General features: G+C 41.2%; 2 protein-coding genes across 6 annotated transcripts in view; one reads left to right on the top strand and one right to left on the bottom strand.

Annotated features, from left to right (window-relative positions):
- Positions 1-9289, bottom strand: part of LOC145361755 (transcriptional enhancer factor TEF-1-like) — a 57574-nt gene extending 48285 nt beyond the window's left edge. The window contains exons 1-2 of one of the 5 annotated variants that reach the window (XM_080217697.1): positions 9162-9289; positions 8823-8946 (exon numbers count right to left, since the gene is read on the bottom strand). The gene's annotated coding sequence lies outside the window, so the exon portion shown is untranslated. The remainder of the gene's footprint in view (positions 1-8822; positions 8947-9161) is intronic. The other 4 variants (XM_080217698.1, XM_080217696.1, XM_080217694.1 and 1 more) reach the window with 4 other exon arrangements.
- LOC145361757 (uncharacterized) overlaps positions 7754-14391 on the top strand; it is a 40546-nt gene continuing 33908 nt past the window's right edge. Inside the window, exon 1 of the mRNA XM_080217699.1 lies at positions 7754-7785. The gene's annotated coding sequence lies outside the window, so the exon portion shown is untranslated. The remainder of the gene's footprint in view (positions 7786-14391) is intronic.

The following is a 14391-nucleotide window of genomic DNA, read 5'->3' as shown; positions in this document are numbered from 1 at the left end:
GAGAGGAGGTAAGAATAGATGGTTAAAATATCAATTCTTGCTGTGACTTTAACAGCAACAGCAATTAATAAAGCTGGCAGGATGTAGGTTTGCAGCAGGGACAGATCGAGGTAAGCCCAAATATTTTGTGGGTGGAGAAGGAGCAGAAGCTTATTTATTAGTCACAAGTAGGCTTACTTTAGCAGTGCAATCAAGTTATGTGAAAATTTCCTAGTTGCCACGCTCCGGCACCTGTTTGGGTACATTGAGGGCAAATTTAACATGGCCAACATCGCTAACATGCACATCTTTTGGACTGTGGGAAGAAACTGGAGTATCTGGAGGAGACCCACGCAGACACGGGGAGAATATGCAGACTCCACTGAGTTGGTAGGTTAATAACGTGAGCTTCTAACGTGACCCAGGTGGGTATTGAACCCAGGTCCCCAGCACTGTGAGGCAACAGTGCTAACCATTGTGCCACCGTGCTGCCCTGAGGACCCCTCAGGATTCCTCAACGAAACCCCCGGCCTCCCCCACCAAGGATTTCCGATTGTAGGTCAACCCACAATACATGGACTGCAGCAATTCAAGAAGGCAGCTCACCACCACCTTCTCAAGGGCAACTAGGGATGGGCGATAAATGCTGGCCAGCCAGCGATGCCCATGCCTCACAAATGAATTAAAAAAAAGTCATTCCAGCACTCCATAAAAAAAATTTCCCCATTGCCAATGATTTTTGAGTTAGAACCTTATGTTATTAACCTACCAACTCAGAGCCATAGAGTTCTACAGCACAGAAAGAAGCCCTTTGGCCCATCATGTCTATGCTAGCAACTATGCACCTGTCTATTGTAATCCCATTTTCCAGTATTTGGTTAAGAGCTGTGTTTCAATTGCTTATCTAAACACTCCTTAAATATTGAGGGTTCCCACCTCCACCACTCTTTCAGACAGCAAGTTCCAGATTCCCATCACCCTTTGAGTGAAAAAGTTTTTCCTCAAATCCCCTCTAAATCTCCTGCCTCTTCCCTTAAATCTATGCTCCTGGGTTATTTACCCCACTAAAAGGATATGTTTCTTCTTGTCTACCCTATCTACTCCCCTCAATTTTGTATACTTGATTAAAATTTTCCATCATCTTGTAAAGCCTCTAACAGGTCACTTCTCGATCTTCTCTGTCCAAGAACAGTCCTCACTTTTCCAATGTCTTCTATAACTATAATTCTTCATCCCTGATAACGTAATGCTGTACCCTTTTGAATGTCTTTCAATCTTTCCTGAGGTGTGGTGCCCAAAACCGTCCACAAAATTCCAGCTGATTTATAAAGTTTTACTATTGCCGCTTTGACTTCATTTGATAGACTTAAGCAACCTAAACACTTGTTAACTACGTTATCGACTTGCCCTGTTATTATTCTTGATTCCTGCTCCAAATTCCTTCCCCCTATTATCAATTAGTCACTGTCTCACCTTAAGTTAGCCTACTTGCAATCTCGGCATCAGATTTGATCCAAAGTTGAGCTTCCGGCCTCATTTCTCTCATCACTAAGCTCGTCTTTTCCCACCTCTAATTGAGCAACTTTGCCTCCCAGCTCATCTGCTGCTCAATCCCTCGGTCATATCTTTGGCACCTCTAAACTGGCTGCTCTCCTACTTTCCGCCCACTGGAAAACTGAAATAATCTAAAACTCTACTGTCTGTGTCTTAACTCAGCAAGTCCCAGGCCTCTATCTCTTCTTGAATCACTGACCTTCACTGGTTCTGTTCAGGCAATGTCTTAAGTTTAAAAATCTTACTCTTGTCCTCCTGAGCTCTTCTCCAACCCTACAAACTGGAGATATCTGGGCTCCTAATTATAACCCCTGCTCATTTTCAATTATAATTTGACAAAACCCTTCTGTCTGGGTATCATATTTTCTTTTATAATGCTCTCGTGAACCTTTCATTACATTAAAAGGTGCTATATAAGTTGTTATTGCATCTTTAAAGATCCAGGTATATAGACACAGTAAGAAGTCTCACAACACCAGGCTGAAGTCCAACAGGTTTATTTGGAATTGCGAGCTTTCGGAGCACTGCTCCTTCATTGGATCAATCACTCACATAATGGTTTCTAAACTAAACTCGAGGTCATTCATAAAAATTGAAGATTAAAAATGTATTAAAAACTAGACCTTAGAGAACACCATTACAAAATTCCTCCCAGCCTGACCAACTCACCATCATCCTTTGCTTCCTGTACTTGAGCCAATTTTGCATCCATATAGCTACCATCTCTAATTCCATGGGATTCCATCTTTCTCAGAAATATTTAGTACTATGGCATTACAATAATTAAAAGGTGCTATACAAGTTGTTATTGCCATCTTTAAAGATCCATGTATATGGACACAGTAAGAAGTCTCACAACACTCATGTCTTTGTGGGTTTCCTCCGGGTGCTCTGGTTTCCTCCCACAGTCTGAAAGATGTACTCGTTACGTGCACTGAACCGAACAGGCGCCGGACTGTAGTGACTAGGAGAATTTCACAGTAACTTCATTGCAATGTTAATGTAAGCCTTACTTGTGACTAATAAATAAACTTTAAATGCAGGCCTAATCTCCCAATTTTACTCAGATAGTGTATGATGTACATAGACTTTTGTTTAGCAGTTCAGTGATATGTATACACAGAATAGAGGTTATAGGGAAAATATGCACCTCTCTAAATTTCAGATTGTGGAGAGTGACCATAGTTGATGGGTCCCAGAATTTCTTATTCATCACCTGTCTCAGCCCAGAGTGCATTAGGGTGAGAAGAAAGAATGGGAGGAAGCTCAAGTGGAGTACAAATAGTGGCATGGACTGTTTATGGGTTGTATGTTCGATGTAATTCAGTTGAGAAATGATTATTGAATATAAATCATTGATGGTTATTAGTTCTTGCAGCTGGCCATTTTGTGAGAGGTGTAAAAATGAAAATCTGAGAGAGAGTGTGACACCTCAGTGAAGCTGCACATACTGGAAAATACTGCTGATCTTTTACAAATCACTGGATTGGTGTCAGTAAGAAGATTTTAAGGCATTATGCCATCATGGATTTACATATTGAAGCTTAAAATGATTGGAAGCATGCAGTGTGGCCTGGTTAGAACATATGAAATTGGAGCTGAAGAAGGTCATTTGACCCCCCTCGAACCTACTCCACTGGCAAACAGCTTCATTAAGGTTAGTGATATACTTGTATCTAAAGTATGTCCATATATAACAATAACTGTTACGTGCATTTATACAGTACACTTAGCATGGTAAAACATCACAAGATGCTTCAGAACACCATGTCACATAAGGAGACATTAAAACAGAAAGAGGTAGAGAACTGCACAGGTTATTGGATGATGGTTATAGGAGGAAATTCCAGGGTTTAGAGACTAGGCAGCTAAAAGTGCAGCTGCCAATGGTGGTAAAGATCAAGGATGCGCAGGAGGCTGGAACTGGAGGAACACAGATCTCAGAAGATTGTACGCCTTGAGGAGACGGAGATGAGTGAGGTCGTGGAGGTTCTTCAAAAGAAGGGTAAAAGTTTTGAGAAAAAAATCTTACAAAGAGTGTGGCTCTCCATTATCCTCAACCAAGCTGTTTGCTCTTTGCCAATTGAGCAGGCTTGAGGGGCCGAACAACCCGCTCCTATTTCATATATTCTAACCAACGTTATTCCCATTCTCAATCATTCAAATCTTCGGGCATTGCGTCAATGGATTTCACAGGAAAAACTTTTAAAATAAAGTTTATTTATTAGTCACAAGTAAGGCTTATATTAACACTGCAATGAAGTTACTATGGAATTCCCATAGTCGCCACATTCCTACGCCTGTTTGGGTCAATGCACCTAACCAGCATGTCTCTCAGACTGTGGGAGATAAGCAGAGCACCCGGAGGAAACTCACACAGACACAGGGAGGATGTGCAGACTCTGCACAGACAGTGACTCAAGCCCGGCTCCCTGGTGCTGTGAGGCGGCAGTGCTAACCACTGTGCCACCGGAATGAGAATATTTTAGAATTTTTTGACAAACTAAATAGCAGTCAATCCCCAGCTCCCAGATGGTCAATAAACCTTCAATACTCATTTTAAAATCTTCTCATTCTAGTCAAGATTGAAACTATTAGAATTCCTGACAAACCATACACATTATGGTGGACTATCTTCACAAAGAAACTGATTTCAGGCAGAGTATGATGGAGAATTCTTGAGGTCCCAACCACCAAGGACAAAGAAAAATAGAAAATAGGAGCAGGAGGTGGCCATACGGTCCTTTGAGCCTGCTCTGCCACTCATTATGATCATGGCTGATCATCCAACTCAATATCCCTCCCCCCGTTCCAGCACCTCTGCGCATCCCTTCCCCTTAATGCCCTAAACTGAACTAAGTAGTCAAATGCGTAAACTAATAAGACGATGGAATGACACACTACATTGCCCATTAAAAAAAGTCTTACATCTTTAAAGTCCTTTTTTCAATCTTGGAATACCCCAAAACACTTTACCGCCAATGCTATGCTTTAAGTGTAGTCACTGTTGTAATGTAGCAAGTCAAAGCAGTGATATTGCCAATCAAACCATGATATACCTATTTCCATTCAAGAAGCCTTGAGATTTCTTCCACATATTGGTCTCAGCTTGTAAAAAGCAGAGACTCATGACATTAGCCCTGAATCATGATTCAACGAGAAAAGTGGAGCATTGTTACAAATTTTGAAAAGGGAAGAAAACTGAATTTTAAACTTTAAGTGAATGTGATGAGCATAACATCTGTTGAAGTACAAATTGCACTTCTTCGAATCATATTTACTTTCCAATGGGGTCAGCAGACACAAAAATAAAATCAAGGTGTCTTGTACAGAAAATTCCCAAAAGAAGATTTCAACAACACATTAAAATGTAACTAAAGCACTGTATCCAATGTGCCCATCACCACATGCAGTAAAATCTTTAGTATAAATACACAGAAGATATGGAACAACTCACTGCAGACACTGCAAGGATCCAGTTGAGGATTTCAGACAACACAAACTGAGAGGGAAAATTGAATGGTTTGTTCATCAGTGGTATTTCAAAAGCTGACTTCTATTTGGTGTGAAATTTTCAATGATTAAGAGCAAACTGGGGTATTTTTGCACAACAACCAGCTCGTTAACAGCAGATTCTGAAGCAGATCCTGCCTGACTAATCTCTTTGATTTATTCTAAGAACAGACAACTCAAATGAGAAGCACTATGGAATGGGGTAACCAGCTTCCAAAAAGCATTTGACAAAGTTCTGGATGAAAGGTTAAACTCAAAGCATTAGGATTGAGCGTAAAACTGGAATAGAAATTGACTGATAGATATGGAACATCGAACACTGATTAGAGAGCCCGTATCTGGGGTGATTGAGCAAGTGAAAGTGTAACTCACCAACCCTTCTTTATTTAATGAGTCATATTCACTGCTCATAGTGTTGTCTCCACTACATTTAGGAATACTAAAAGCAGACTGAGTGATCACTTTACAGAATAACTCTGCAATCCTTACAGATGAGAAGCTTCCAGTCACTTGTCATTTTAATATTCAACTCCACTCCCATTTTGACCTCTGTTTACAGTTTCCTGCACTGTGCAATGAAGTTCAACAAAAGGTCAAGGAACAGAATCTTTTTTCAATTAGCTGGTTTACAGTCTTTTGGGCTCAACATTGAGTTGATTTTTTATAGATCAGAACCTCTGACCCCATTGTGTTTTGGTCTGTTTTTGGAAGGCAGCTGTCGATAATGTTGGTACTTTTCAATTTACACCTCCCTGATACACATCTCTTGCATTTCTTGTCCCATTATCACTCCCTTTGCCTTGCACTATCATTCTTTTTGTCATTCAATTTCTCGTATCATTCTAGCCTTATCAACCCCACCCAGCTTTCTCTGTGTCCATTCTTGCTTTAAGCTGTTTCCAGTAATTTAATGCTATGGTAGGCCATGGGTTCTCAGAAATCAGCTCCCAAATGATGTCATTGGAATATGCAAGCGGCTGAGGGAATTAAATGTCAAAGGAAAAACATTTATTTGCAGTTGCACTTTTCAGAACTTCCAAGGCACCTCAAGCTGAACATTTGAATTATTGCCTGCTCTACATGATAAAATAGCAATAGGGATAACATGTATATAGCAAGAACAATGAACCACAAAGAGCAATGAACAATGAATCTGTTTTAATGATGTCTGATCGTGTAATACTGACCTGCAAACAGTATTAATACTTAGCTAAATCTGACACCTGGATAGACACATGTAAAGAAATGGATATAAACAGGAAAACAAAAGTACATTTATATTATTTAAATGGCATTGAGAGGGTCAAGGCCAAGACAGAAGAGGGTCAAAGATCAATATGTCTGACAATGACTAGATGACCTAAGGTGGGCCAGATTAGTTTCTTGTTTGTAAGAACTTGTGAAGACTAGATTACAGCTGTAAACTGAACAGTACTCTGACTACTTGAGGCCTTTTATCTGGATAAAAATGTAGCACCTGGTGGATACTGTGCCTTTATCTGTTGTAGAGGTATGGCTACCACAATTAGGAGCAGCTCCCTAATAAGGACGGGCTTCCCATTATGGATTTTCCAACAACGCCTGATTGGACATTAGGTCAACACAATCAATTGGCTGTGATGATACCTATAGACAAATAGCCTGCCATGTTGCCACTATGTGATATACTGAGAGTGCAGCTGCCACCCATAGAACTGCAGCTTCAGATGACAAGTGCAGAAAATGGGAGCACATAAGAGATTGGCACTGAGTGACTCAGAAGATTCCATAATTTTAAACCGGGTAGATATCTAGATTACATTTTAGATAAAACACTCACACATCATAAAATACATGGACTAAGATAGAATAAATAAAAGTACTAGGATAGGATGTACAAAATGAGATGGTATATGGGATATAGTCATTTAAAATGTCCATCATTTGATGCTGAACTGTGACTGTTTCTGCCTCTGAAAAGCAAGATGAAGTGATGCAAACATCATAATTCAGCAGAAGAATCTGATCCATGATCGGGGTAAGGGTCAGGGGATTTTAACTCAGAACATGAGCAATTCATTTCCCAACCAAGAATGGTTATTTCACTTCTCCCTGAATTCTTTCTAGTTGTACCACAGCTTGGTATGGGTTCCTGCTCTGTCCAAAACCACAAGAAACTACGAAAGGTTGTGAATGTAGCCCAGTCCATCATGCAAACCAGCTCCCATCCATTGACTCTGTCTACACTTCACGCAGCCTCGGAAAAGCTAGCATAATTAAGGACCCCATGCACCCTGGACATTCTCTCTTCCACCTTCTTCCTTCGAGAAAAGGATACAAAAGTCTGAGGTCACGTACCAACCAGCTCAAGAACAATTTCTTCTCTGCTGCCAACAGACTTTTGAATAGACTTACCTTGCATTACGCTGATCTTTCTCTACACCCTAGCTATGACTGTAACACTACATTCTGCACTCTCTCCTTTCCTTCCCAATGAACGGTATGCTTTGTCTATATAGTGTGCAAGAAATAACACTTTTCGCTGTGTACTAATACATGTGACAATAATAAATCAAATAATACAAAATAAGTCGGTGGTGGGACAGGTTGAGAAAGTGGTTAATAAAGCATACATTATCCTATCCTTTATTAATAGGCATGAAGTGGAGATGCCAGCATTGGACTGGGGTGGGCACAACACCAACAGTTCAACAGGTTTATTTGGAGGCACAAGTCTTCAGGGCGCTGCTCCTTCAGCAGGTGAGTTTTTTTGCCTCTATTCTTTAACAGGGGCACAGAATACAAGTGCAAGGAGGTACAAGCCACTTGTTTGATCTCAGCTACAGTATTGTTTCTAGTTCTGGGTGCCATATGTTGGAAGGATGTGAATCCTGGCCTGGGGGAGGGGAGGGGGGTGAGGAGGATTGGGGGAGCAGCAGAAAAGATTCCCAAAAATCTTTCCAGGGTTTTTAAGACAGATTGGAGAAGTTGGGACTGCTTTCTTTAAAAAAAGGTTTGATCGAATTATTCAAAATTATGAGGGATCTGGATGGACTAGAAAGGGAGAAACTGTTTCCACTCATGGCCAAATCGAGCAGAAGGCACAGAAGGTGCCTTGACAGAAGGTCATTGGCAAAAGAAGCAAAAGTGATATGAGGAAAAAGTGCTGAGTGATTCAAGTCTGGTAGGTATGCACTGCCTCAGAGTGGCTGGTTCAATCCAAGCGTTCAAAAGGCAAGAATCTAGTAAGTAAGAAATTGCAGGGTTACGGGATGAAGGCGGGAGAATGACACCAGATCAGTTGTTCATTCAGAGAAACATGCAAACGTGATGGGCCAAATGGCCTACTCCTGCACTGTAACAAATGTGATGCGAAAATAATTAATGAAAGTAATGTTGGCGACATACATCAGAGATCTTGTGCCAAGTAAATACAAGTTCTCCCAAAAAAATTCACAAGGATGTTTTGTTTTTAAAACACAAGCTAATAGTTAATGAAACTACAGCAACTAGATCTGCCACCAGAAGGATTGGATAAAGCTATTTGTGTGGCCCGCGTGTCAGGGACGCAGCTGTCTGAAATACATTACACTGCATCTAGATGCACATTCTAGTATTTGGAAAAGTACCAGGAAAGTTTTCACAGTTTTTTCTGTTGTCTGCGCTCCAACAAGGAAAGATCCCATCACATCGGCGGCTCAGATTTCGCTTAGCCAGCTCTTCCTCCAGTCCCTCTCCCCCAGGCCAGGGTAAAATACTCTTTCAAAATGTCTTAATAATTAAAAAACAAACTTTACCTACAAGTCAGAAATCCTTGACCAGTTGCGAATCTCGGATCTGCTTTTCCCCAACCCCTTTGAGGTTTTTTAAATACAAACTCTTGTCGGCTGAACTGAACCAAACGCGATTCGCTTCCTCTTCCTAAGTAGATGAACAATACATTTATTATTTAATTAATCATTAATTCTCAGGAAATGAGTGGCACAGAGAGAAATCCTGAGATTTATTTCTTAAATGCGGAAGTTCGGGCAGAAAAATGTCAGCAATGAGAGCGATGCCCGAGCCTCCCACAACATTCTTTGTCTCAGCAAAGCGACAACTTGCAGTGGAAAAAGTTTAACTCAACACAAACTTACCTTCAATGAGGGAGACACAGCTTGGGAAGCCGGCTCAGACAGCCCGCTTTGGGGATGGCTGTTGCTTTCTTTCCAAACAGGATTTTTGGAGATGGGAGTATTTTGGAAACGGGATTTGGTGACAGGTTCAGGAAAAATGTCAGGAATGAGGAGCTGGAATGAAATTAACGCGATGAGTCAGTGGGGGCGGAGCTGGCGGCTTCCCCTCGCCTCTCGGGGAGAATTTCACTCTCCACTCCATGCAAACTGGCGAGCAAAAGAATCCCATAAAACACAAGTCGCTGAATCTGTGTGAGTTAATGTTAATTTCTGGGGCTTTTCTGAAGATTGAATGGGGATGATGACTGAAAACACACTGGGAATGTTGGATGGGGCTATTTTCTCCTCACCGTGGAAACTTGGCCGTTGGGCTGACAGATTGCTGTGAAAGAAAATACCTACATTTATATAGCGCCTTTCAAGACTACTGGGTCGCCCAAAGCGTTTTTTTCAGAAGATTGAGTACTTATCAAGTGTGTTCAATGTTACAACATATTAACAAAATATGTTGCATCAATTTTTAACCTACCAGTTGAAGTAATAGTTTGATTTGATTTATTATTGTCACATAAGAATTCAGACCAGGAGTCGGCCATCTGGCCCCTTGAGCCTGCTCAGTCATGGCTGATCTTGTGGACTCAGCTCCACCTACCCACCCACTCACCATAACCCTTAATTTCTTTACAGTTCAAAAATCTATCTATTTTTGCCTTAAAAACATTCAATGATGTAGCCTCAACTGCTTCACTGGTCAGGGAATTCCACAGATTCACAATCCTTTGTGTGAAGAAGTTCCTACTTAACTCAGATATAAATCTGCTCCTCTTATTTTGAGGCCATGTCCCCTCATTCTAGTTTCATCTGCCTTGCTTCTATCTATTCCCTTCATAATTTTATATGTTTCTATAAGATACTCTTATTTTTCTAATTTCCAATGAGTATAGTCCCAGTCTACTCAGTCTCTCCTCATAAGCCAACCCTCTTCACTGCGGAGTCAACTTAGTGAATCTCCTCTGCACCCTCTCCAGTGCCAGTATATCATTTCTCAATTAAGGAGACCAAAACTGTACACAGTACTCTAGGTGTGGCCTCACCAGCACCATCTCCAACTGCAACTTCACCTCCCTGTTTTTAAACTCCATCCTTCTAGCAATGAAGGGCAAAATTCCATTTGCTTTTTTATTCACCTGCTGCAACTGCAAACTAACATTTTGTGATTCATGATTAAGGATACTCAGGTGCCCTTGCACAGCAGCATGCTGCCATTTTTTACCATTTTAATAATAGTCCAATGTATACTAATTATTATGTATTAGTATACTAATACGCACATGTATTAGTACACAGTGAAAAGTAAACTTGATCTCAAAGGAAACTTATGACATCAAATGTGATTAAAGGGATCAATTTAATTTGATTTATTGTCACATGTATTGGTATACAGTGAAAACTATTGTTTCTTGCGCTATACAAAGCATACCATTCATAGAAAAAGAAAGGAGACAGAGCAGAATGTAATGTTACAGTCATTGCTAGCGTGTAGAGAAAGATCAACTTAACATGAGGCAGATCCATTCAAAAATCTGATGGCAGCAGGGAAAAAGCTGTTGGTTGGTACGTGTCCTCAGACTTTTGTATCATTGTCCTGACGGAAGAAGGTGGAAGAAAGAATGTCTGGGGTGCGTAGAGTCCTTAATTATGCTGGCTGCTTTGCTGAGGCACTTGGAAGTGTAGACAGTGTCAATGATGGGAGGCTGGTTTGTGTGATGGACTGGGCTTCGTTCATGACCCTTTGTGGTTTCTTGCAGTCTTGGGCAGAGCAGGAACCATATCATGCTGTGATACAACCAGAAAGAATGCTTTCTTTGGCTCATCTGTAAAAGTTGGAGAGAATCGTTGTGAACATGCCAAATTTCTTTAGTCTTCTGAGAAAGTAGAGGCGTTGGTGGGCTTTCTTAACTATAGTGTCGGCATGGGGGGGACCAGGACAGGGTTTTGGTAATCAGGACACTGAAAAACTTGAAGCTCTCGACCATTTCTACTTCATCCTCGACTTTGACCTTTGCAAATAAACACTCCCTAAATGGGGAAAAGATTTAGTGATGGGACACTAACACTGTATAAGCAACCTGTTATGATTCCTGGTTTTTACTGTCTTGGGCTCATGGCCACTAGGCCCTGGTGCTGAGTTTGTGTTTCGCACAGATGAAATCAAGGTCCCACGCTCCTCAGTGAATTTTAAACAATGAGGGTTAAAATTGTATAGGATTCTGGTCAGGTCAGATTTGGGCTATCATGCACAGTTCTGATCTCCTCACTGCTACAGGTATTTGGAAACACTAGAGAAAGTATAAAAAACATTTGCAAGGATGATACCAGAACAAAGACATTACAACCATTAGGCAAATATACAAGCTGGGCCAATTTTCTTTTGAAAAGAAAAGCTTTAGGAAGACTTGACAGTGGTCGTTAAAATTATGAATGGGTTGGATAGGGTAGATGTGGATTCACATCCAATAGGATAAGTGTCTTGGAATGTGCAATTTGTTACCACAAGGAATGGTTGAGGCCAATAGGTTCGATGCTTTCAAAACAAAGAGTATAAAAGAGAAATGGGAACAGAAAGATCTCCTAAAGGGCTGAGATGGAAGGGGAGGAAACACGTGGGCTATAAACCTGAGCACAGACTGGCTGGATTCAATAGCCTTTTGTTGCTGTTTATAACATGTAATGTTACATTAAAATGACACTATCCCTGACTATCCCAGAAAGTCAGACATAGTCATATCCTTGCAAGACAGCAAACTGATTAGGAATAAGTTTAAGTTTGTCGTGTAACACCTATAAACTTTTTATAGAAGATGTTGTAATGCTAAAATAAGTAAAATACTAACAGAATATAGTCTTTGTTATTTTTCAAGATTTTACAGTGCCATTAAAACAAAAATAATTCATGCAGAAAAACTACAAAATATGACACTGCCTTTCCCAACATGATCTCAGAATAAAACAGCATGTCAAATACATTTAGAAATTTTATTGTGAACATTGTGGAACACTTTAAATAACCTTTAACGAATGTGAGAAAAGAGCCATTTTCTTCAGCATCAGGCTCAACTGAGCAAAGTAATTTATTAAAGGGGAGAAAAGACACAGTTAAAATGGAGCTAAATGGAGAAAGTGAAATACCAATGGAGGGCGAATCGGAGGTAAGCGAGATAGACAGATAGAGATAACATTATCAAATAAGCTAAAGGGAATTAAAGTCCTATGGGGTCCAGGTCCATAGGACTCTTAAATCGGCCTCGCAGATGGAGGATGTGGTCAAGAAGGTGTATGGTGTACTGGCCTTCATTAATCGAGGGATTGAGTTTAGGAGTCAGGAGGTAATGCTGCAACTTTATAAGACCCTTGTCAGACCCCACTCGGAGTACTGTGCACAGTTCTGGTCGCCTCACCACAAGAAGGATGTGGAAGCTATTGAGAGGGTGCAGAGGAGATGTACAAGAATGTTGCCTGGGTTGGGTGGCATGCCTTATGAGGATATGTTGAGAGAGCTAGGTCTTTTCTCTCTGGAGAGACGAAGGTTGAGAGGCAACCTGATAGAGGTTTATAAGATGTTGAGAGTATAGATAGGGTGGATTCTCGGAGGCTATTTCCCAGGGCTGAAATGGTTGCTACGAGAGGACACAGGTTTAAGGTGCTGGGGAGTAGGTACAGAGGAGATGTCAGGGGTAAGTTTTTCACTCAGAGGGTGGTAAGTGAGTGGAATCGACTGCCGTCGGTGGTGGTAGAGGCAAACTTGTTGGGGTCTTAGAGACTTCTGGATGAGTACATGGGATTTAATGGGATTGGGAGTTATAGGTAGGCCCGGTAGGTATGGATATGATCGACGCAACTTGTGGGCCTAAGGGCCTATTTGTGCTTTAGTGTTCTAAGTTAAATGGACAGGCATTTTGAGTAGCTGAAATGAAAGGAAGGAGTAGGAATATGAAAGGATAAACAGCTACTTGATAACTGGAGCAGCTGCAATGTAGGCTGGCCATGAGTTTAAGTTTCATAGCTGCTGTTTCATGCCCCCTCCTCGGAACTGTCTCTAAGGCTGAAGCAAGCTATTCGTGACCTTGGTATCATATGAGCTCTGGCTACATATCTATTACTAGGACTGTTATTTCTACCTCTGTATTGTCCGATTCTGCCCTTCCCTACGACTGTAACCCTCACCCATGCTTTTGTAATCTCAGGATTGGACAATTTCAAAACACATGACTGATCTCCCAAATGTATCTTGTGTAAACTTCAGATCGTCCAAAACTCTCCACCCTGTGTCCTTACTCACAAGTCTTGTTCAACTGCCATCCCCATACTTACTTATCCAAAATATATCATGTTTTCACTGCTCCCTATCTCTCTAATCTCTTCTAGATCCTCAGCTGCCTGAGATATATATGTCTCTTCAACTTCAATGCTTGTTAAGCATTGCCAGTTTTAATTGTTCTGCCATTGGTGGCCTTGCCTTCAGCTGGCAAGACTCCAAGATTTGGACCCCCACATACCTCTTCCCCCTCTTTATCTCTCTTTCATCCTTTAAGACACTCCTTAAATTGCACAACACCAGGTTAAATTCCCACAGGTTTATTTGATAACAAGAGCTTTCAGAGTGCTGCCCTTTTGTCAGGTGAGTAGAGAGTTGGGTTCACAAACAGGGCATATGGAGAAACAGACTTAATTACAAGATAATGGTTGGAATGCGAGTCTTAACAGGTAATCAAGTCTTTACAGGTGCAGACAATGTGAGTGGAGAGAGGGTTAAATACAGGTTAAAGAGGTGTGAATTGTCTCAAGCCAGGGCAGTTAGTAAGATTTTGCAAACCAGGCAGGTTGTGGGTGTTACAAGTAGTGTGACATGAACCCGCAATCCCGATTGAGGCTGCCCTCCTGTGTGCAGAGCTTGGCTATCAGTTTCTGCTCAGCGTTTCTGCGTTGTTGTGTGTCAGGGCCACTTTAAGAGAACACTTATCCAAAAGTCAGAAGCTGAATGCCCTTGACTGCTGAAGTGTTCCCTGACAGGAAGGGAACACTTCTGCCTGGTGATTGATGAGCGATGTTCATTCATCTGTTGTTGTCGCGCCTGCGTGGTGTTGTGAGACCTCTTACTGTGCTTACGACAGTCGAACGCTGGCATCTCCAC

This window comes from Carcharhinus amblyrhynchos, chromosome 35 (genome assembly GCF_965287045.1).
Source record: "Carcharhinus amblyrhynchos chromosome 35, sCarAmb.v2.hapA, whole genome shotgun sequence".
Taxonomy (NCBI): domain Eukaryota; kingdom Metazoa; phylum Chordata; class Chondrichthyes; order Carcharhiniformes; family Carcharhinidae; genus Carcharhinus; species Carcharhinus amblyrhynchos.
The sequence above is the reverse complement of the archived record's forward strand: the minus strand, read 5'-3'. Positions and strand labels throughout refer to the sequence as shown.